We start from the raw sequence: 22,763 nt of genomic DNA, 5'->3' as shown, positions 1-22,763 counted from the left end.
CTCAAGAAAACAGAAAACTTAAATATACACAAATCAGGGATAAAGTCAGTGAATCGAAGAAATAATTATCCCCCATAAATCACATGTTAGCATTGTTGTGTTATTTTACACATAAGAAGAGTATCTTTATCTTATAAAATGTTCCAGAAAACCAAAGAGAAGGCAGTGTTTACATTATATGAATCTAGTGTGAACTTGAAACAAAAGTATGACAAATAAACAGCCAAAAACCAATCCAATTATGAGTATAAAAAGATTAATGGATGAAATATAGTGAATATGTAAAAGAAAATAGACCACGACCAAATGCTTATTTTAAAAAAAGGGTGATCGAACATTGTAAAATAACATGATATATTTCATCACTTGGTGAGGTCAAAGAAAGGAACTATTTGAACATTTCAATATATGTCAAAATGTCAACCCTGTTTAAACAATAATTCTTCATAAAAGAAATTCTTAATGCCTCTTTTACAGAGATTAGCTTTATGAGCTTGAAATGGTACACATACACCCACATACTGCCCAGTTTACTTACTATATATGGTATATGAATACATGAGCATGTATAATATATATGTACATACATACATATGCATATGTTAACACTTTACAACTATATATATTTTGACTGAATACATTCATATTTATGTGTATTTTGACTGAAGATAAAGAAAATATAGGCTTGTCTTTAGTATCTTTTAATAGTGTTTGAGATGTTTATATTATTGCAATAAAAATTGGAGAATTAATATGAAACACAAATATTCAAAAAGAAAACATTTTTATTTACCTAATCAATTGAAGTGTTATTAGAACTAATAAGAATTCAAGTAATATGAGTTAACGCAGAATAATTATGCAAAAATGTTATATAGCAGTCCTTACTAATTTGCTTATAAATTTTTAGAAGTTTCACATTGTTCACTATTGTTGCTAAATTGATCAACAAATAGCGCAAATCTAATAATATATGCATGAAACTTATGCTAACACTATAATCTTTATTAATGCCATTTTAAAGTTGACTTTCAAACCTTTGAATAAATGGAGAGACGTTTTATGATTCTGTATGGGAGAAACAAGTGCTGGTCTGCAATACCCACATCTGGCATACAAAATACTAGTCTTTTCCTAACATTACCAATCTCTAAAATCTACCAATCTTTTTAGAAAGTTGTTTTGTTACAAACCCTTACATGAACTTTTGTAACCTATTTGTGACCTACTTACAGACTTTTTTCTCCCCTCTTAGGGCCAAAATACCATATTTGATTACAAGTCTTTACTATAGGCCTTGTACAAACTTCATGTAGTATTGATCCCATATTAACTTCTCAAAGTATAAAAATTTCTAAGTTTTGAAACACATCTGGTTCAGAAAGTTTTGGATAAAAGATTTTAAGACATCTTTCTTCTGTAAATTGGTTTACAAATTCAAATTCAATGGAAAACCACAATTCCAAATATATTTTTTGGAGTGTGTGTCAGTGTAGAAAGGTTCTTCATTTTCAAGAATCCAGAGACAAGAATAATAAAAGTATTTTTGAAAAAAAATGATTATTAAGGAGGAATGTACTCTACCAGATATTAAAACCATTAAGATACTGTTTCTTAATAGAAAAGAGGCCCCCACAGGGGAGGAGAATGACACAATGAACCCACATTTCAAACTGGTTTCCAAGTATTTGTGGAGTCTCGACTTTTAACAGGTAAATGTAGCTATTTGTGGCATCAAAGATTCTAGGTGCCAAATTTCCTTTACATTGCTTTCCAAATCTCTGAGATATTTTCATCTTATCTAGTCAAAAAAATTTTATTGCAGCCTGAGGAAAAAAATAATTTCAGTTAGAACAGAGGCTTAAACATTGTAAAGGTGATGATAATGACAATATAGCTACAGTGTGTGGGTATTCCAATCAATAGCCAGTGAATAGCAAGTGAGACTGAGAAAATGGTGCAGCATAGATATTTGGTGAAAAAAAATCATATCTGGAACATTCTTGAAAGCATAACTCTGAGAAAGATATCATAATTACTTCTAAGGAGAGTTTTCTTTCCATGACATCTATTTATTTCTGAGACATCTTAGGCTAACTTAGTGGAATTCACAAGATTGAGGCATGTTATTACCTCAAAACTGCCTGATGCTCCTAAATTCAGTTTGGAACAGTTTGAGGGCCAGGTTACTTGTGTATATTAGGATTATGTGGGCAAAAATGCTGGCGAAATTAACTGGGAGTTTCAGCCTTGTTATTGGCACATTGGGGAATTTTCCTGGTATCAGATATGTGGCTGCATAGATGAGCTATGCCTGGTTAAAAGTGGTTCATCAATCTATAAGCAAACTTCCTTTCCCTGACTGGAAATGTTCATTTTTACCAGATCGGTAGGTATCATTGCATTTGGCCAACTATTTTGATGGTTTCTTCACCTTACTTTCTGAAAAGGTCCCAGTGCTAATGTCAAGAGGAGGTTTGGCCAGACAGCAAATTTGCTCCAAACTTTGCTGTATATCAGATGAGCCCATGGTGCTTGCAGCCTGGAACAGTTCATTATAAAGGTAACCTCATAATACCATCCTTCTACTACCCCAAAATGAAGGATCCGCCAAGCCCAACTATGGACACAGCTTACAGAACTCTGGGATATGTTGGCTGAGCATATTAAATAATTAAAATGAGATTTTAACAATAGTGAGCAATGGTGAATATTAACTTTGCAGAAAACTATGTGATTGTACTGTTCAATATGCTCTGACTGCAGGGGTACTTGAAGCATTGCGTTTTAAATATTTTCTTATGTAAGAAACCACTACTGATATGTATATAAGTAATGCAAAAAGATACATTCTGAAGGTTTTAATGAACATGTTCTGATTTTCTTTATAAGGGAGAGAGGGGACAAAATCACGCTGAAGCAACTTTAAGCAATACAATGGAGATTTCAAGGTAGGTAAATTCAAACATGTTTCTGACGTTTGGACAGACAAGTAGATATCTACTCTCCAGGCTCTGCTTATCCTTTTTTTTTTTTTTTCTTTGGAGAAGGAGTTGGGCTCTGTCTCCAGGTTGGAGTGCAGTGGTGCGATCCTGGCGCACTGCAACCTCTGCCTCTGGGTTCAAGCAATACCCCTGCCTCAGCCTCCCAAGTAGCTAGGACTGCAGGTGCGTGTTACCATGCCCGGCTAATTTTTTGTATTTTTAGTAGAGACGTAGTTTCACCATGTTAGCCAAGATGATCTCAGTCTCCTGATCTCGTGATCCGCCCTCCTTGCACCTCCAAAGTGCTGGGATTACAGGCATTTCCCACTGCTCCTGGCCAACTCTCCTTATCTTTTGCTAGTTTATATTCCCAAGATCCATGGTCTAGGGAATAATAAGGACTTTATACATCTTGCTAAGCTAATAACAGAGGGACATCTGGAACAATTTGATTGGATATTTACTTATATTTATATCTATATCTGTATTTATCTCTGAGTATATTAACACCCCATTGATTTTGTGTTAGGCATGGATTCCTAAGAGCTCAATGGTTATATAACATTAGAAGCTGAAAACAAATTAGGAGTGAATAGCAGACTGCAGGCTCAAGCCATCAGAATATCAAGGTTGTTCAGTATATCAATATTTGCAAACACTTAAAGATTTAAGACATTGTAAGTCCCAAATTTTCATATCAACCTAGCATGGAGATCAAAATAGGAACAGGCTCAAGTTAAAAATGCTTACAAGGAAAACACTCAGAATACAAATATCTCACCTTTGTCATGAGTATGGGTATGCTAGGCTGGCTTAAAGGTAAAGGGACAGAAGACAGAATTGGTGTTCATGACTTTCATCCAGAACCAAGCACATCAATCCATCATCTTTGCTCTAGGCTGCCCTCTCAATTTATCAGTCAGACTAACTTCTGCTATAGATCTTCCAGGTTTGGCATTTCTGTTGACCTAAACTTCTAGCTCTTGAACTCTGTTTATTCTTTGCTTTACAACTTGTGTCCCCCTGGGTATGATATTTTTAGACTGCCTTCTTAGTAACTGACCTCCTGACCTAGACCTAGAAATATCCCTCTAGGATAGCTCCAGAAAGACATTCTCAAATGTTGAACAGAGTAATGAGATAGCCTTGACAGCAACATCAGACAGCATTTAAAACTACAGATGTCCAAACCATGTATGTTTTATATATCACACCTGAGAAAAGTTAAGGGATGAGTATTAATTTGTAGCTCATAAAAGCAACTCTTCCAAAGCCTAAGTGTTATGGACCAGGAATATGGATGGCTTTATATTAATCGGGTCTAGTAAAAGTATAAACCTGGAAGAATCTTGCTTATAAGTTAGATTCACATTTCCCTCAGAATATTCTTACCAAATATCAATTTTCACAGATGAACTTCTGCAGAAGCAGTATATCAATTAAAGATTTAGTTTGATATTAAAGAATTTAAACTCACTTCATTCTTATTGAGAAACAATCTACATGCTCTCAATACTCAGATGTAGATGTAGATAGAAATAGAATGCTTTTAATAATTAAATGTAGGCACAAATCAAGTAACTATCATTGAAGAGAAAGAAATATATAGACACTTGGAAATTGGCAGGTTGTTGGAATTAAAATTTTCTCCAAACTCTACTGTTGAAACATCACCACAGCTTAAATGCCTATATGAGTGTTTATGGGTGTGTGTGTGAGTGTATCTCCACATATATATGTGGATATATATACACACATATATGTGGACATATATATATATATATATATATATATATATATCCTTTGTTATTACATGTGAATAAGGGAACCTATATAAATGCATAATAATGATCTTCATTCCTCAGCTATTCACAATACAGAAAAATATGGATCTGTGTTTTCCCTAAATATACAGATATTTTAAAAATCCTACACCTCCTCTACTATAGACCACTGTCTTCATATACACTAAAATGTTCTACTCTAAAATTATTTCAACTTTCTTTATAGGCTACATTTCTAAATTTCTGTTTCGAACAGTATTTTAAGACATATACCTACTTTGATTTGCTCTCTCTGCTCTTACGTGACTTCTTTAGTTCTTTAACGCTTCATGTGAAATTTCAAAAGTAGCATGAGACATCTTGCTCTATTGTTTACTTCTGCATTTTTGTTCACCTCTAGCTTTTAAAATCTGTATTCTGTCTTGTTTCCTTACCACAGCCTGAAATCTATTTTATTGTCATTTTTTTCTATATCTTCCTGAAGTCTCATGTTTCTGCTTTTCTATTTATGTTTTTATGACAGGAAACTATCCTGAATTCACTTCAATGTGGATGTGGTTTCTATTTTACTCCTTGGATAAGAAACCAAAGTACTTTTATTAAAAAGACATCTGTTGAACTGGAAATGAGAAGAAAAAATAAATAAGGTTATATTTTCTAATTTGGACTCTGAATTTATTTCTGTCTTGAGATGTTTTAATGTTTATGACATTTTCTTCATCTATTTACTCTATAACATACTACACGTATCTTCACATTTCTCCTCAAATCTCTAACACCTCTCCCTCCCTACAATCCTCAAACAATGATCATGCTTACTATTTCATTGACTAATATAAGCAATTACATGAAAATATATTTCTTTCCCCACAGTCCCTTTCAACTCACCTGCATTGTAATTCCTTGCTTTCACTGCTATGGATGGCATTCAACAGTCACATTCAAAGCCAACCTGTTCACATGTTCACTGGATTCCATTATCTCCTTTCCACTCAGGAATCTTGCTCCAGAAATCTTTCTGTATTTCTCCCATATCAACAGTTTTCACACCATCTTAGATTAATTCTATGAGGTTATAGTTCTCATCTTTTTTTTTTTTCTTTTTTTTTTGAGACAGTCTCGCTCTGTTGCCCAGGCTGGTGTGCAATGGCGCGATCTCGGCTCACTGCAACCTCTGCCTCCTGGGTTTAAGCAATTCTTCTGCCTCAGCCCACGAGTAGCTGGGACTACAGGTGCGTACCACCATGCCCAGGTAATTTTTTTATTATTATTATTATTTTTTTTAGTAGAGATGGGGTTTCATCATATCGGCCAGGTTGGTCTCAAACACTTCTCATCTTTAAAAATTAGTATTTCTTCACTCAACATTTCCCTTTCATTTCGGCCTGTTTGTCTGTTATCCATTAGAGCAAAATGCACATGACAATTGCTCACATTTGATAATAATATTTCTCTTCTCCCATACTTCTCAGAGTCCACCATGCTACTGAAACAGCTCGTGTTAGGGCTATCAGTTACTTCAATGCTGCTAAACTGAAGGTCGATTCTCATTCTTCTTCTTACTTGATTACCGCAACTTCTTGATCAATAACTTCTTGAAACACTTCTTTTTTCCCATTTGCCTCATGGCGCATGACTCCGTCCATTCGTCTCCTTGCTCTCTGGTAAATACTTTGTAGTCTCCTTTTCTGGCTTTTCCTCCTCCCCCTGCTCTCAAAGTTGGAATGCTTCAAGGGCTCAGTGTTCTGACCTTGTTTCTCCCTTTACCTTAGTTGATCTCATTCATCACATAGATCATAAAAGGTAAGCAGAAAACCAATACCTGTTCTATATACTGACAATTCCCAAATGTCTATCTCTTGCCTTGTTCTTTGCCATGAAATCCAAACTGCCAAATTCAATGCTGATTTGACATTTCTGCTTGAATGTATAAAACACATCTCCAGCTTGACGTGCACAAAACTGAACTTTCCACACACACACACACGCGCGCGCGCGCGCGCGCGCACACACACACACATCTGCTTTTCCTACAGTCTTCTCCATCTTAATAATTACAGTTTTATTATTCTGGTTGTTCAGATTGAATATTGAATGTCTTAGAGCTAGCCTTGTACATATATTTCTCTCTAAGGCTCCAACTAAACGTCAGCAAATTCTGTGAGCTATGCCTTCAAGATATAGAATCAGGTTAAACCTGTTCTTGTGACTCCCACCACTACATTCTTCTCCAAGCTACCAGTATCTCTTTCCTAGATTTTTAAAATATCCCTCTCACTGGTTTCTGGCTTCAGAAATTTCTCCTCTATATTTTATCCTCCGCAAGCATTAAAATATCCTATCTGCCTTACCCTATACTACCCTGTCCTACCCTAAAATATCCTTATCCTTTTTATCCCTCAAAGAGCTGTTCATCATCTGACATAAAAGATGTGGGCCTCTTCCTCTTGATTATGAAAGACTAAGGAAGGCAAGTATATATGTGTTTGTGTACACACATACATGTATATATGAATTTATGTCAATAAATGTGCTGTTTGAATGAATGAATTGTTAAATGAATGAATTATCATTGTGGTATATGACCTTTGGAGGATGTGTTATTCCACATTTACATTTGTTACCAAGTGAAAAACCTTCTCCTGGTTTACTTAGCACAACAGTGACAAGCCCAGGTAATTTTTAAAAGTGTATAAATGACTTTAAAGTGTATAAATTCTCCAACTTAAACTTCACAAATCTTTGAAGTGACAGTGAGAATCTTGGTATTGCTGGTAGTGACTGTGATGAAGTTTCTACAACATTAAACAATGACACAGTCCTCTTATTGTATTTTCTTTTGTATTTGTCAAAGTCACCCAAAGATACTTCTATTGGTTTTGAAAGTTGCCACTTTCACTGAATAAATAAGCAAATTCTATTGTAATAATTTTATGAGCAAATGATACTTAGATAGAAGATAGAAAGAACAAAGTATGGAACTGAATTTTATAAACTGGTAAGCATTCTTAACAGAAACAAATGGAGCAAACATTTCAAGTTACAGGTCAGAATCTCTTTAATAGCAAACTTCTTTTTTCTTTTTTCTTTTTGTTTACTTTTTTTTTTTTTTTTTTGAGAGGGTGTCTCACTCTGTCTCCCAGGCTGGAGTGCAATGGCACGATCTCGGCTCACTACAACCTCCGTTTCCGGGGTTCAAGAGATTCCCCTGCTTCAGCCTCCCCAGTAGCTGGGATTACAGGCATGCACCACCACAGCCCCAGCTAATTTTTTTGTATTTTTAGTAGAGATGGGGTTTCGCCATGTTGGCCAGGCTGGTCTTGGACTCCTAAGCTCAAGTGATCTACCTGCCTTGGCCTCCCAAAGTGCTAGGATTACAGGCATGAGCCACCGCGTCTGGCCACCGCAAACTTCTTAATGAGGTCTCCATACTCAGTTATTTTATGAGTTACTATTAGAATGCATATCAGTATGTCTGGGATTCTCAACTATGTTTAAGAATTTGGTTGACATAATTTTCAAACTCCTATCCAAATTTGACACTTTGATTCCCAGTCCACCAGAGGACCAGTTGATATTACCATAATTGGGATCTTGGGGATAGTGTGTGGCATTTTAAAAGTCAGTTTTGATAGTGATACCAACATATTAACCAATGTAAGTTCCATACATCAAAACTCATCAGTGATTTTCCATTGTTAATTGAATAAAGCATAAGTTTTATACTATTTCGTATATAATACCATTTGATCCGATTTCTGGTGTCTGCCTATCTCAACCCTCCCCAAATCTTTGCTCACAGTGTATTCTGTAACAAAACAGAACCACTTGAGTTCCAAGAATACGTGACTGTTTTTGCATCTATGCCTTGATTCAAATGATTTCCTCTAAACTGGATGCTTTTCTCCCACTGAATTTATATCCTGCAAGAGTCAGGTAGCAACTGATTGGTGCTAAGAAGATTTGGTCTTTTTGAAATCCCCTCTTTTTCACTCCCACTCAATGCTTTTTATACTGTATTAAACGTTTATATAGAAATGAATACACATGATTCTTAACTATTTGTGATGTCATAATCACCTTGAAACTGTTTTTCTTTGAAAGCTGGTCCATACCTCAAGCTCTATTTCCCCATCACTTACTGACATTGGCAGGGTAAGGACGGTGGGAGAACATGGGGCATTTAAATAGCTTTTCAGATGTTTCTGAAAAGCATTCACTGATGGAAGAAGACTGAACGAGATCTTGAATTCTTAGAAGGGATTAAAAATTTATAAATTTATTTTCTATTAAAAATAGCAATAACTGGAACCATAATTTGTTTATGATAATTTTGTTATTTTTAAAACTCAGCAGATTTCATTATGTTTTTTCAATTATGACACTAATCACCAACCTCTCCCCACCCCTACCCCACTGTCCTTTGACTCACTGTAATTTAGCCAAACAGGAAGAGGTTATAAGGATCTCGTAGGTATGAGATACATGTGTGTCTGACAACCTAAGACCTTTCAATTATTTTTGCTCTGAGAGACATTATGTTTATACTCATAATTAACGCAAAGAAGGATCTCACTTAAAAACTTTCCATAAAGTGTATTCCAAAGGATGGTGCTACTTCTCTTTGAAGCTTCTGTAGTATACAAGTATTTTCCTATACAGCAACCATAAAATTCCTCTAAGACAAATGCAGTATTAGAATTTCCTTCTAGGTTACTTGACTTTCATTGCAGGCAATTTCAGTAAGTATATCTGTAATTTCCTGTCTCTTTAGAGGACATACCTTTAAATTTCAACAATTTCTTATGCAAAGGCATCATTGCATTCCCTTTGTCCACAGCCAAAACCTCAGCAGCTTTTGGGAAGGTAGAACAGGAGGAAAAACCCTTCAAGTTAAGATATAGTGTATCTAATTAAGAAAGAAGCAAGTAACTTTCCAGTTGAAACCATAATGGTGTTTCCGTGTGGAATGATCTAGACAATGACTCCTAATTTTTTTCCAGGCAAAATGAGGAAAATAGGATATATTAAATACAGAAGGCAGATAATGGCCTCCTCTACAGAGTTGAATCTCTTTATATCAGAAACCTGTGGATATGTCAAAGATAATTGAATTGAGATTTCCGTTGGAATTAATGTTTCTGACATTAAAATTGGGGGATCATACTGGAATATCTAGGTAAACCCAGTATGAATCACGAGCATACTTAAAAGTAGAAGACACAGGCAGAGAAGAGTTACAGGGTGATGTAACTACCAAAGAATTTTTACAGAAATGCAATATTGTTGGCTTTGAAGATGGAGGAAGGAGCCCTGAGCCAGGGAATGCAGGTGGCCTCTAGATACTAGAAAAAGCAAAGCAACCAATTTTTCTCATAGAGCTTCCAGAAAGAAAGCAGCACAGTCAACAACGTGATTTTTATTCCAATGAGATCCATGTTGGACTTCTAACCTACAGAATTGCAAGATAATAAATTTGTATTATTTTAAGTCACTGAATTTGGGATAATGTGTTACAGCATCAACAGGAAACTAACACATAATACATTCAGAGTTGCCTTTTGTAATATTATGAGTGGACGTGAATGATTTGTTACTTATTTCCTAAATAAAGTATAAGAGAGGTTCTGAAATCTTCAATAATGATCTGACAGAGAGTTCCTTGACCTTTTACTAATTGTGCCTGTCTTGGCTTTTTATATTCATAAACTATGTATATTTACTTGTATGTGACATTTCAAAATGAATTAAATATATGGACTTAAGTCAGAGTAATGAGTGAAGATGATGTTTTACACTTAAACTTGCTTTAATATCTAAAGTTTGACTGAATCACACTCTAAGGGACTTCCTAGCTGTGACATTCCATCCTCCACTATTATCTCAACATTAATTTGTAAAAATATGGGGGGTGATTATGTTAAGTAAATATGTAAATTTAACATCATTGTTGCTTTTTATCATAGGTTTTTCTAAAACAGATAATAAATTTATCGATGTGAAGGAAGGAGCCATTTCAGTAGCTCCTGAGCTATCTTTGGATACACAATTTTGGAACACAACACAGTTGAGAATTATTTATTCTCACAGCTATTTTTAAGTATGGATTTCTCAATCTTCCCAAGAAAAAAGGACAGGACTAGGACAGGTGGGCTAGCATCTTGTCGATAGAAAATCTGAGTATTAAAATGGCTTCCAAGGGAAGTAGAAACACATTTGCCTTCATTGTGTGGGGACACAGTTCATCCAGCACATCCTTCTGTTGATGTTACTAATCATAGTAGATAAATACAGCAAAAATATATTGTACATATGAACAAATAAATCAATATTTGCTGTTTCTAGTAAAAAATGAGCAAAATTACATTTCTATATATACACTAAAATTCTTATATAATAGTGTCACTGAAGGCTAAATTAGGCTGAATGTTTAGGATAAAAGAAACTAAAATCAAGAAAAAAGATCAAGTTTTTGAAGTGATACTGAATATCTCCCAAAACACGGTTATATAATAACTTCATTCAAGTTTGGATCCCTAGCCCATATTATAATAAGATTGCTATGAGCAGAACATTTTTGAGTCTTTGGCACTTGGTAATAAAAGAGAGGGTGTGCATTTTAGACCAGATCGTTTTATTCTTCATTTTATAACTAAGAAATGGAGAGGACACATGCTACAATTAATCATAGCAAAGTTCTAGCTTAACACAGACATTAACTTCAAACAAAAATAAAATAGTACCATGTTTGTTCCTGATCACACCTATCCACCTCCGTTATCAAAAATCACTGCTTTTTGTTTCAACACTTTGTGGCTCTGGGTCAATTTCACTATAGTAAATAGCTATTTACTATGCTCTTTTTTGTTCAACTGATTGAGTTGTCTCATTAAAATTGATTACTACAATAACAGCTCTTCAGTGATGAACTGAAATTTCAGATAAATTCTGTATGTGACATTTTTTTTAACTTTTTTTTCTCCCTAGGGAAATCAGAGACTGCGTCAGAGAAAAACTGACATATAAAACATGTCTTAATTTTTTTTAAAGTAGTTAATACGGTAAAGTTAGAAACATGTTCTAAACAGAATGAACAATGGAAACTACAACAGAAAAGTTGGGAAAATGTAACTAGACATTTGTTTGAATAACTTTATTTAAATAAATCTAAAATTGGTTTTCCTTTCCATATGTCACTTTCCAAGCATGTATTCCAGTGTATACATGTGTGCATGTATGTGCTGGTGGCAGAGAGGGAGAAGGGCATAGTGGTGGAAAGGAAGAGAGAAGGGTACACTAACTGGAATGAAAGCTGTCATTGCTAAGATATGGTTTGAGGAATGCACCATCCATTCATTAATTGTAAGATATGGTTTGAGAAATGCACTTATCTAATCCTCCATTTATTCAATAAATATTTAATGAGCACCTAATATATTACCCGAAGTAGTTTAGGAGCTGGTAAATTAATGGTGAAATATACCTATGTCAGATATATCTTGTGTATTTGGGGGATTGCACAGAGCAAATAGATTTGACCAACTTAATTTATATGAGACAATTTATTTCCGATAAGAGTTTTGGAGACAGAGTGAGTGGGGATATGTTTGGAATGATGGGGTAAGAGAAAGGTTGCATGTTACCTGTTTTTGACATTAATCACTTGATTCAGTTTCCTAGAAACATTCCCAGGACTTAGGGAGAGAAGATCTGTAATTAGAAACTAGAGGAACTGCTTTCATGTTGGACCTTATGTAGTACCCACTTAGGCCCAGATAACAAAGTGTGATACAGAGTCAGGAAGAGGTGCATTTTAGTACTTTTGCATAGAAGAACCATGGCTTTTGCATTTGGAATGCAATGATACCTTAGTCACTTGAAGGTCTGTAGCTCTGGAGTGTTAGGAGCCAAAAGCCATGACATAAACATCAGTTCCATCAGGGCTGACCACAAAAGGCTATCTCAAATGGTAGAATAAGTAGTAGGAGTAGGCATCTTAAAAGACTTTCTGGAAGGGTTGGGTGAGATTTTATGGGAATTTAAATTTAGAGTTCCTAAGACATGTCTTTGTTTATCTTTTGCTGACTAGCTCTGACTTTTGAAATTAAAAAAAAATCTTTTAACCTAAATTTTACATTTATGATCCCTAAATTTTACCTTTATGATCCCTAAAATGAAATTATAGTAGCCACTTTAAGGAATTGTTCTGAGAATTACATTAGATAAAGCAGAAAAAGTGGAGTTTTTAACCAGTATATACTTATTTTTAATTTTGTATTGATACATAACAGTTGTTCATATTTTGAGGGTACATACAATTTTTGATACATAGCTACAATGTGTAATGATCAAATCAGGGTTGAATTCATTTTGTATTGCATACAACTCTGGAAAATAGATTTGTGTTTCAATTATAATTAAAAAGTAAATATTAAGAAAAAGTTAAGTATTTTTCTTAATATTTAAAATTAAAAAATTAAGAATTTTTGCAGAAGCAAATTTAAATGCTTTGAGATTGGAAATCTTTTAGAACCAAAAAGTTTAATTTAATCTGACTATAAAACTGTACCCTCTTCCCTTCAATGGGAAACCAGTAATTGTTAACATCAGCAAAATAATTTGCTTCTAAAAGATTGCCTTTTGGAGTTAATTATAAGATACAAGTAGTTTAGTTCTCTCATTAAAATGATATCCTTGTGGGAACCAGAGAATGGTCTGAAACCAGGCACTAGAAGGGCTAATATAACTTAAGTAACTCCTATTGATTTTTCTTAATCCTGAGAATTTTGGCCACAAACCAGTGACTTTGCCTTAGTAGCAGATGTCAATTTGTAAGGTCTAGCAGTCCCCCAAAGAAGAGAACATGTAGCTGATTTTAAACCTAATAATAAAGCAGAATCCAGCCTTCTGTCTTACCACCCTGCCATACTCAGAGCTTCAAGAAAAGTAATTAGCGTGGTGATGGGAATAGTCTCAATGCTCCCCAAACTAAAATTTTTCATTATTACAGAACATTATTAAACTATATATGCATTACAAATACTAGGGCCAATCATTATGTTTATAGGGTCATATTAAACAAAGAGATTAAGAAACATAAGGCACTAGAAGTTTATATTGAATATAATTTATTTATTTATTCAATAAGTTATATTAAAGATATAAATATTAATATTGACCCTTCTCTTTTCTAAAAAAAGCATAATTGGAGCAACAGACAAACCAAATAATATTTATAATGCTTTATTATTAATTCCATGCTAGAGGTATACACAGAATAATTTTTAAAAATTGTGCTAGAAAATCAGTAAATTCTCAGAAATATCACAGATTCTGCTAAGTACTGAAGGCAAAATTGGACTGAGCCAGATGAAAGAGTGTTACAATAATAAGAGAGGTCTCAGCAGAGAAGACAACACTTGAGGAAGAAGAAAGTATGAATATGATAATATGCTCACGGCCCTGCAAGTAAGCTGACTCACTTGGAGTAGGAGATGGGGCAAGGGAGGTAAGAGGGTACAGAAAATGACTTCGTTTTGCTCAGAATCCATTATGGCCCATAAGTACAAAGAACTTTGAGGAATAGAGTCTTGCATGAATGTGAAAGGGTTTGCTATTTAGAATTTAAAATACATACCTGTTATAGTAGTATTCAGGGTTCCCCGGTTCCTGCTTAGGACACACAGATGACATTGATAATCTGTTGGGAGGTCTGCAAAATGAGAATTGAAGTCAGTAAGTAACAATTGTATGTACTTTCAGCCCAACAGTTAAGCAAATGTATTTTGAGTGCTGAAATTTAGGAAATTGCTAAATATTAATCTTCACTTTTACTGTGGGTTTTGGTCAGTCTGTTGTTCATTAGCACAGCAATTTCGCGATCCAGTGAAGATTACCAGGTTTGCCTAGACAGATTTCTCAGAAATTCTCTGGCTTTGTCAAACATATGTAAACTGGAATGACTATTAACTTGTAAATCTGATCAATGTAGATAGTATATATCAATAATTTATAAACACAAAACAACTATTTCCAACAATAGCAACCTCTTTGCCTTACAAATCTACACATAGTTTTCAATGTCTCAGTTAATAATGCTGTTGATATATCTTTTTCACATTACATTTATTTATATATTTCAACTTATGGATCTTCATATTTAAACTTATCCTATTGGAAATTCAGTAGCTCACTATATCTGGCAAACATATTCTTAGGGTCAACGAAATAGATACTACTCAAACGTTTTTAAAAATTAAAATACTACTTGAATATTATAAGGGATAAATATAAAGTTTTCAAAATAACACTTATGATATTGCATTTATTATGAAAAATGGTTTTTATTTTATGCACTTTATTGAAAAAAATACCCCTTATTATTTAATAATTGCATGAGTTACAAACATTGTCACTGGGAGTTAGATAAACATAAAACACACCACAGAGAATTAGCTATGGATATACAACACAACTTACTGTTCAGTTTTCTTGTTAAAAGACCAAAGTCTTGAACTAGTTTTCACATTTACAAAAGAAAATTGGTCATGAGATATCTCATAAAATCAAGAATGCAATCCCATTCATAATAACCACCAAAATAATAAAATACTTAGGACTACAGCTAACCAAGGAAGTAAAAGATCTCTACAATGAGAATTACAAAACATTGCGCAAAGAATCTACAGATGACACAAACAAATGGAATCCATTATATGCTCATGGATAGGATTAAAACGACCACACTGCCTAAAGCTATTTACAGATTCAATGCTATTTATTTCAAACTACCAATGACATTCTTCACAGAATTAGAAAACAGAAACGATTTTAAAACTTATATAGATCCAAAAATAGAGCCTAAATAGCCAAGGCAATTCTAAGCAAAAAGAACAAAGCTTGAAGCATCATGTTACCCAACTTCAAACTATACAATAAAACTACAGTAACTAAAACAGCATGGTACTGGTACGAAAACAGACACATAGACCAATGGAACAGAATAGAGTCCAAAAATAATGCCACATGCCTACAGTCATTTGATCTTTGGCAAGGCAAACAAAAACAAACAATGGAGAAAAAACTCCCTATTCAATAAAAGCTGCTGAGATAACAGGCTAACCTTATGCAGAAGATTGAAACTAGACCCTTTCCTTACACTATATACAAAAATTAAGTTAAGATTGATTAAAGACTTAAATGTAAAACCTAAAATGATAAAAACCCTGGAAGATAACCTAGGAAATAGCATAGGACCTGGCAAAGATTTTATGATAAAGATGCTAAAATCAATTGCAGCAGAAACAAACCTTGACAAATGGGGCCTAATTAAACTAAAGGGCTTCTGCACAAAAAAAAAAAAAAAAAAAAAAAAAAAAGACAAGCTACAGATTCAGATAAATTATTTGGAAACTGTGCAAATTTTTTTCCAGACTCTGTAGGGAATGTAGACACATTTACAAGCAAAACGCAAAGTACCCATTAAAAAGTGGGCAGTGGGCAAAGGACATGAACAGATGCTTTTCACATGAAGACATACATGTGGCCAAGAAGCATTAAAAAATGCTCAACATCACTAATCATAAGAGAAATGCAAATCAAAATCACAATGAGATACCATCTCATATCAGTCAGAATGACTATAATTAAAACTTAACATGTTTAAAATGAACACACTGGCATGGTTGTGGAGAAAAGGGAGCACGTATATACTCTTGGCGGGAATGTAAATTAGTTCCACTACTGTGGAAAGCAGTGTAGTGATTCCTGAGAAAACTTAAAACAGTACTACCATTCCACCTAGAAATCCCATTATTGGGTATATTCCCAAAGAAATGTAAATAATTCTACCATAAAGACAAATGCATGTATATTTATTGCAGCACTATTCACAATTGCAAAGTCATGGAATCAGCCTTAAGGTCCATCAATTGTAGACTGGATAAAGAGAATGTGATAAATATATACCATGGAATACTACACAGTCATAAAAAAGAATGAGATCATGTCCTTTATAGCAAGGTGGATGGAGCTGGATGGCATTATTCTAACAAAACTAACACAGGAACAGAAAACCAAAATGTTCTCATTTGTAAGTGGGAGCTAAACAATGAGGACAAATGGACACAAAGAGGGGAACAACAGACACTAGGTCTTACAAGAGGGTGAAAGGTGGGAGGAGTGAGAGGATCAGAAAACTATTTATAGGGTACTATGCTTATTAGTTGGAATGACAAGATGACCTGAATACCAAACCCCTGTAACACATAGTTTACCTATATGACAAACCTGTACATGTACCCCTGAACCTAAAATAAAAGTTAAAAAAAGAATACAACACCAAATTACATACACTGTACAGTTAATACTTTATCCTATGTCAAAGGCAGTAGTACCACTATTTATTTGTTGTTTTTGTTTCAATTTTAAGACTGATGAAAAACAAAAGAGAGACTACAAAATAATTTAATAGAGTTAAAAAATAAACCTCGTGTAACCTTACTTCTGACTAATGTTCTGTTTGACAGAGAAATGTTCAGAGGACACAGTATAATTCTTAAATATCATTTTAGTTTACAGCCTGCTATAAAGTGCTAATGTATTGAAGAAAATAGAGTGAGAGAGAGAAAAGGAAGAAAAGAGGAGAGGAAAGGGAGGAAGGGCTGATAAACAAGAATTCTAGTGTGAGATACTGACTACTAATTTATTCAGATAAAAGAAAATAATGAAATATATATGATAGAACCTTTATAAAAGAAGAATATTTGAATGTCTTAATCAATGGAGACAAGTGATAATTTATTACAGAAGGTTACCATAAAACTGTGAATTTTATGGCTCCGAATTATTTTTTAAGTTTCTCTTAAAAATTGAAATGGAAAGTTTAAAACATCCAGTTTCCAGGATATGACCTTGGAAATTGTCTTGGGAGGTTTCCTTTCAGTAAACTTCTTAATACTCTATCCATGTCACGGGCTTCTAAGGAATTGCTTCCTTCATTAGAATATATGTATTTTACAATAGGTTCTAATTAACCGATATTCTTAAAAAACTAAATAATTCTGCCTCATAGTGAGATAATTTAAGATATACTCTTGGTTGTATATAGGACAAGTTTTATTATTTTCATTAAGGTGTAGTATGGCCTATAGATCTTTTGAAATATAAACAGAAGTCATTTATATTTTGGTTCCCATGTATTTTGTCTTAAGGAGTACATCAAGGACTAACTTACAGGATCTTCTTTGAGGTTTTAAGGAGGTCTGATGCTGACAAAAAGTGCCAATTTTCTCCATTTGGGACACTAATTATATTCACATAACCTCCTGTTCATTACCACTTTCTAATATTTACTTGAAGTAACTAATGTTTCATAAATAAACATTAAATCTAAAATGTTAATATATTAAAATATAATAGGAGCAGAAGAAGTGAGAAACTATAAGTGAAAATATTTAACAGACTTTATGGTAACCCAAAATTTATAATAGGTTTCAAATAAAGTGGATATATAAAGAAATACATAATTATTTTTATAACACTCTCTTCATGTGAGTTAACATTTACAATATTTAGGCAACATGGACTAAAGGACTCAGGAAAATAAAACACAAAAACAAGTCGGTAGATTGGTCTAATTGTCAGGTCTAATATTCTCAAACACAGATAAGTTGGGCAGGGTTTAGTACAGGCTACTGGGTTTGTGAGGGCTTATATATTTACAGAATGATATTTTTTATTTTGAGACAGATGCTAAAGGCACAAATAGTTCTCACGTCTTCAAGATGCAAAGGTATTCTCAAGTTTGTAAAATCCTGCCACCTCTGTAAACATGCAAGGAAATGCCCTGGTAACCATGAGGAACATGGTCTTTGCTTCAGCCCCGATACAGAGTGTGGAAATAGCAGATATGTAACACACTGAGGAGTTATAAACATCTCCAGGCATTATAAGATGATCTGCTCTTGTTTTTAGCTCAAACTCTTACTTAGAGATTCTAAGATGATAAAACCCTGCCAGGTATGTTTAGAGGTTTGATTATTCTTACTCTTATTTATGTTTGGTGAAAATATTCTCTCTGAGTGATAAGAGGAACAGAAAGGAAGTTAATATATATGGAATGGATTTTTTTCTGTAATCACTGATAATTTCGCATTTCTTGAAATGAAAAAAGATAAATAAAAGGTAAGACTGTTAATAGTATTATACTTGTCATGAGCTACATTATGTATATATGCTGTCTATATATTATTTCAGTTGTCTTAGTAACAGATTGAAATGACATATGTTAGTTATTTGTCATGCTACAATGGTATACACAAGTTCTTTGCATATATTATCTATAATGATATATATAAGTTACTTTTATTTTCATTGTAAAATTAGATTAAAAATAGTATATTTTTCAATGGAAATAACTGTATTATCACCTCGGTATAACCTCAAAGGTTTTTAAATAACTGTTTTATTTATTTATCTTGCTGTAGGAAAGTTAAGCTACAGTCTTTAATGTTTAGCTATAGAAAAGGAAGCAATAGTTTCTGGATTTGTAGTCTGTATTTAAGTGCTAATATGTTGAAGAAAATAGAATTCAGATATTCACCCAGGTAGCTGAATATCTACTGCATGTATTCAGAGGTTTTTGTGACAAGTTCCAGTAGAAAGTCAATCAACACAAAACTAAACAAGGTTTCTTTCAGTTATTCTGAATAACATTTTTGGCATCACCAAAGACTCCTGTTTGATTTCACTTACATTTTTGCTTATGGTTAAGTCCTGCCAGACTTATATCTCTAGTTTCTCTTGCAATTTTCTTCTCTGTTTAATCCTTGCTGAGCCCTAGTCCATGGCTTTCTGTTGACACAAATTGGTGATCTGTCCTTCTAACTAATTTCTCATTTGTCTTTCTATGTTCTGTTTTCTGTCACCATTCCAAATTTCCACTATAATCTCCCACTTAACCATATGCATCTTGTGACAACATCAAGCTAAATGACTTGCTTTATGAGAGATTTCTGATTTCCCTCCTATATGTTTCTTTTTGCACAGTCATGCCTCCCACTTGGCATAGCTACTCTCTTTCAGGTCTACCCACAGCAGTTCCTCTCATTTATCAAGACAGAGCACAAAATAACTTTTTTGAGTAGCTCTTTCTTCCCCTGCTACCTCAAAGTAATCATTTCCTCCTACACATAGCCATAATATTCTGAAGTTCATTTATGTCATTTTACCTATTACCATATACTTACACTTGTGTCTTACCTCTTTAGGAGGGAAGACATTTCATCTCATTGTATGAAAAAATCATAGTTTATGTTATACTGTTCTTGCACAGGGTAGTTCTTCATCATTGTCTGGCATAAACAAAGGAGGAATGACGAGCATTGCTTAAGAGAACCTCTAAAAAATGAGAAAAAATATTCAAATAATCTAACCACTATATGTTAAGAAGGAGCCACCAAAGATTTATGAACTATGATGTGTATGACATGGACATAGGAAATGATTCTATGTAATTATCACTGAATAGCTAACTCAAAAATTTTGTTTCTTTTTTCTTTCTGTTTTTGAGACAGGGTCTTACTCTGTCACCCAGGCTGGAGGGTAGTGGCGTGATCACTACTCACTGCACCATTGACCTCCAGGGCTCAAGTAATCCCCCACCTCAGCCTCCTGAGTAGCTGGGACAACACACGCATGCCACTGCACTGGGCCTCTCTCTCTCTCATTCTCTCTCTCTCTCTCTCTCTCTCTCTCTATATATATATATATATATATATATATATATATATTTTTTTTTTTTTTCGTAGAGACAGAGTCTTGCCATGCTGCTCAGGTTGGTCTTAAAATCCTGAGCTCAAGCAGTCCTCCTGCCTAAGCCTCCCAATTGCTTGGATTACAGGCGTGAGTTAAAGTGCCCAGTCATCTTGTCCTTAAAAATAAAGATCTACCCAAGGACTAAATGATATAAAAGGATGATACAAAGAGTCACTCTCTTACCTTCTTCTCCCCGCAATTTTGTTTTAAGCCTGCATTCATAACAAAAAAATTTTTTTTGAAACAGAGTCTCACTTTGTTTCCCATGTTGGAGTGCAGTGGCGTCATCTTGGCTTACTGCGATCTCCATCTCCTGGGTTCAAGTGATTCTCCTGCCTCAGACTCCCAAGTAGCTGAGACTACAGGTGCCCACCACCATGATTGGCTAATTTTTGTATTTTTACTAGAGGCGGAGTTTTAATTTTATGTTTGTACCATTTTCATGATGTATTTATTCATAGAATTTGAAGGGAGAAATAATCTTCTTTTGTACTTCATGTTTGTGTCTATTGACCACTTTAAAGAAAAAAGACTTACTATGTTATTTGAAAGAATATGATTGGTATACTCACCTACTCTACTAACATTCTATCATTTTTAACAAGGTACATAACAAGCTATACCACTAGGAAGGCATATATAAATGGCAAAAGTGTTTGTCATAAAAAAAATGAAGAAAACCACAAAAGATTGAAAGTGAGTTTTGAATACTTGTTCCCTTTTGAGCAGAAGGGCACAGGTGAAGTTATAAAAACTAGTAGGATAATAAATCAGAATACATTTATGTAGTTTAGAGCATGTTAAAATTAATACTTCTCTCTAAAGGAAATGTTTAATTTTAATATTTAATACTTTATTGGAAACTCAAAAGAGATGCATTAATCTTTCCACCTATACAATTTTTTGTCTCCTAGATTTCACCAAGTTATAGAGAATGTAGAGTTTATTTGGCCACTGATGATCAATTTTTCCTTTGAACATTTATTGCTGTAATTGTAGTAAAATGAATACTCTCATATTTATTGAATATCTTCTGTGTTCTAGGTTTTCTTCCTTTGTATATATTATCTCATTTAATTTCACAAAATTCTGATGGGATTGTTATTGTCAGTATTTTCCAGATGAACAATTTAAGTTTTTAGTTTAACTTGTGCAGGATTATGCAGCTACATGACCAAGATGGATTCAAAACCAGATCTTAGGATGCCAAAGCCAATGCCTTTCTTTATTTCATGTTGATATTTGGGTCCATTTGTAAGTAGATTTCAGAGCTAAAAACTACAATTTTTTTTTACAGGGGAAATATCCCTTATTGTTAAAGTAACTTTTTAAGATATAATTTTATGGTTAACATATATATGTGTGTGTATAGCTATCTCCTATATATATATATATATATAGAGAGAGAGAGAGAGAGAGATGAGAGGTCCTGAGTATTATAACATTTCAGAAAGTTTATGACAAATCTTAGCCAGTCAACTCTTTGAAAAGAAATGATTCCAAGCAAAAGGAACAATTATTATTAAATTATTGTTAGGAATTAACTGTGTGCTAGGGAACTCTCTAAAAACTTTATATGCATTAAACCATTCAATCATTATAAGAATGTGTTAACTTAGTGATATCACCTTATTTCTTTAGATGCAAATAATTTTAGAGAGGACTGATACTTGCCTAAGCTTACACAACTAGCAAATAGCAAAGCAAAGACAGGAGCTTGATTTGATTTAACTATTTCTTTAATGCTTCCAACAGTATACAGTTGACCTTTGAACAACACTTTTGAATGGCACAAGTTCACTTATATGCTGTTTTTTTCAGCAATTATATTGGAAATGTTTTTGAGATTGTGACAAATTGAAAAAACTCTTAAATAAATTATATGGACTAGAAATATTTTAAAAAATTAACAAAGTTAGATATGGCATGAATGCACAAAGTGTATGTAGCTAGTAGTCTATTTTATCATTTACTACCATAAAATATACACAAATCTATGACAAAAACTTAAAATTTGTCCAAACCGACACACTAACACTTACAGATTGTATATGGCACTATTCACAGTTAAGAGAAATATAAACAAATGCAAGGATTCAGTATTAAATCATAATTGCATAAAATTAGCAGTAGTTCATACTGTACCACTGTTATTTCTTTTTTTTTTTTTTTTTTTTTT

The sequence above is a fragment of the Piliocolobus tephrosceles genome, chromosome 18 (assembly GCF_002776525.5).
Source record: "Piliocolobus tephrosceles isolate RC106 chromosome 18, ASM277652v3, whole genome shotgun sequence".
Lineage (NCBI taxonomy): Eukaryota > Metazoa > Chordata > Mammalia > Primates > Cercopithecidae > Piliocolobus > Piliocolobus tephrosceles.
Note: the sequence above shows the minus strand (reverse complement) of the source record.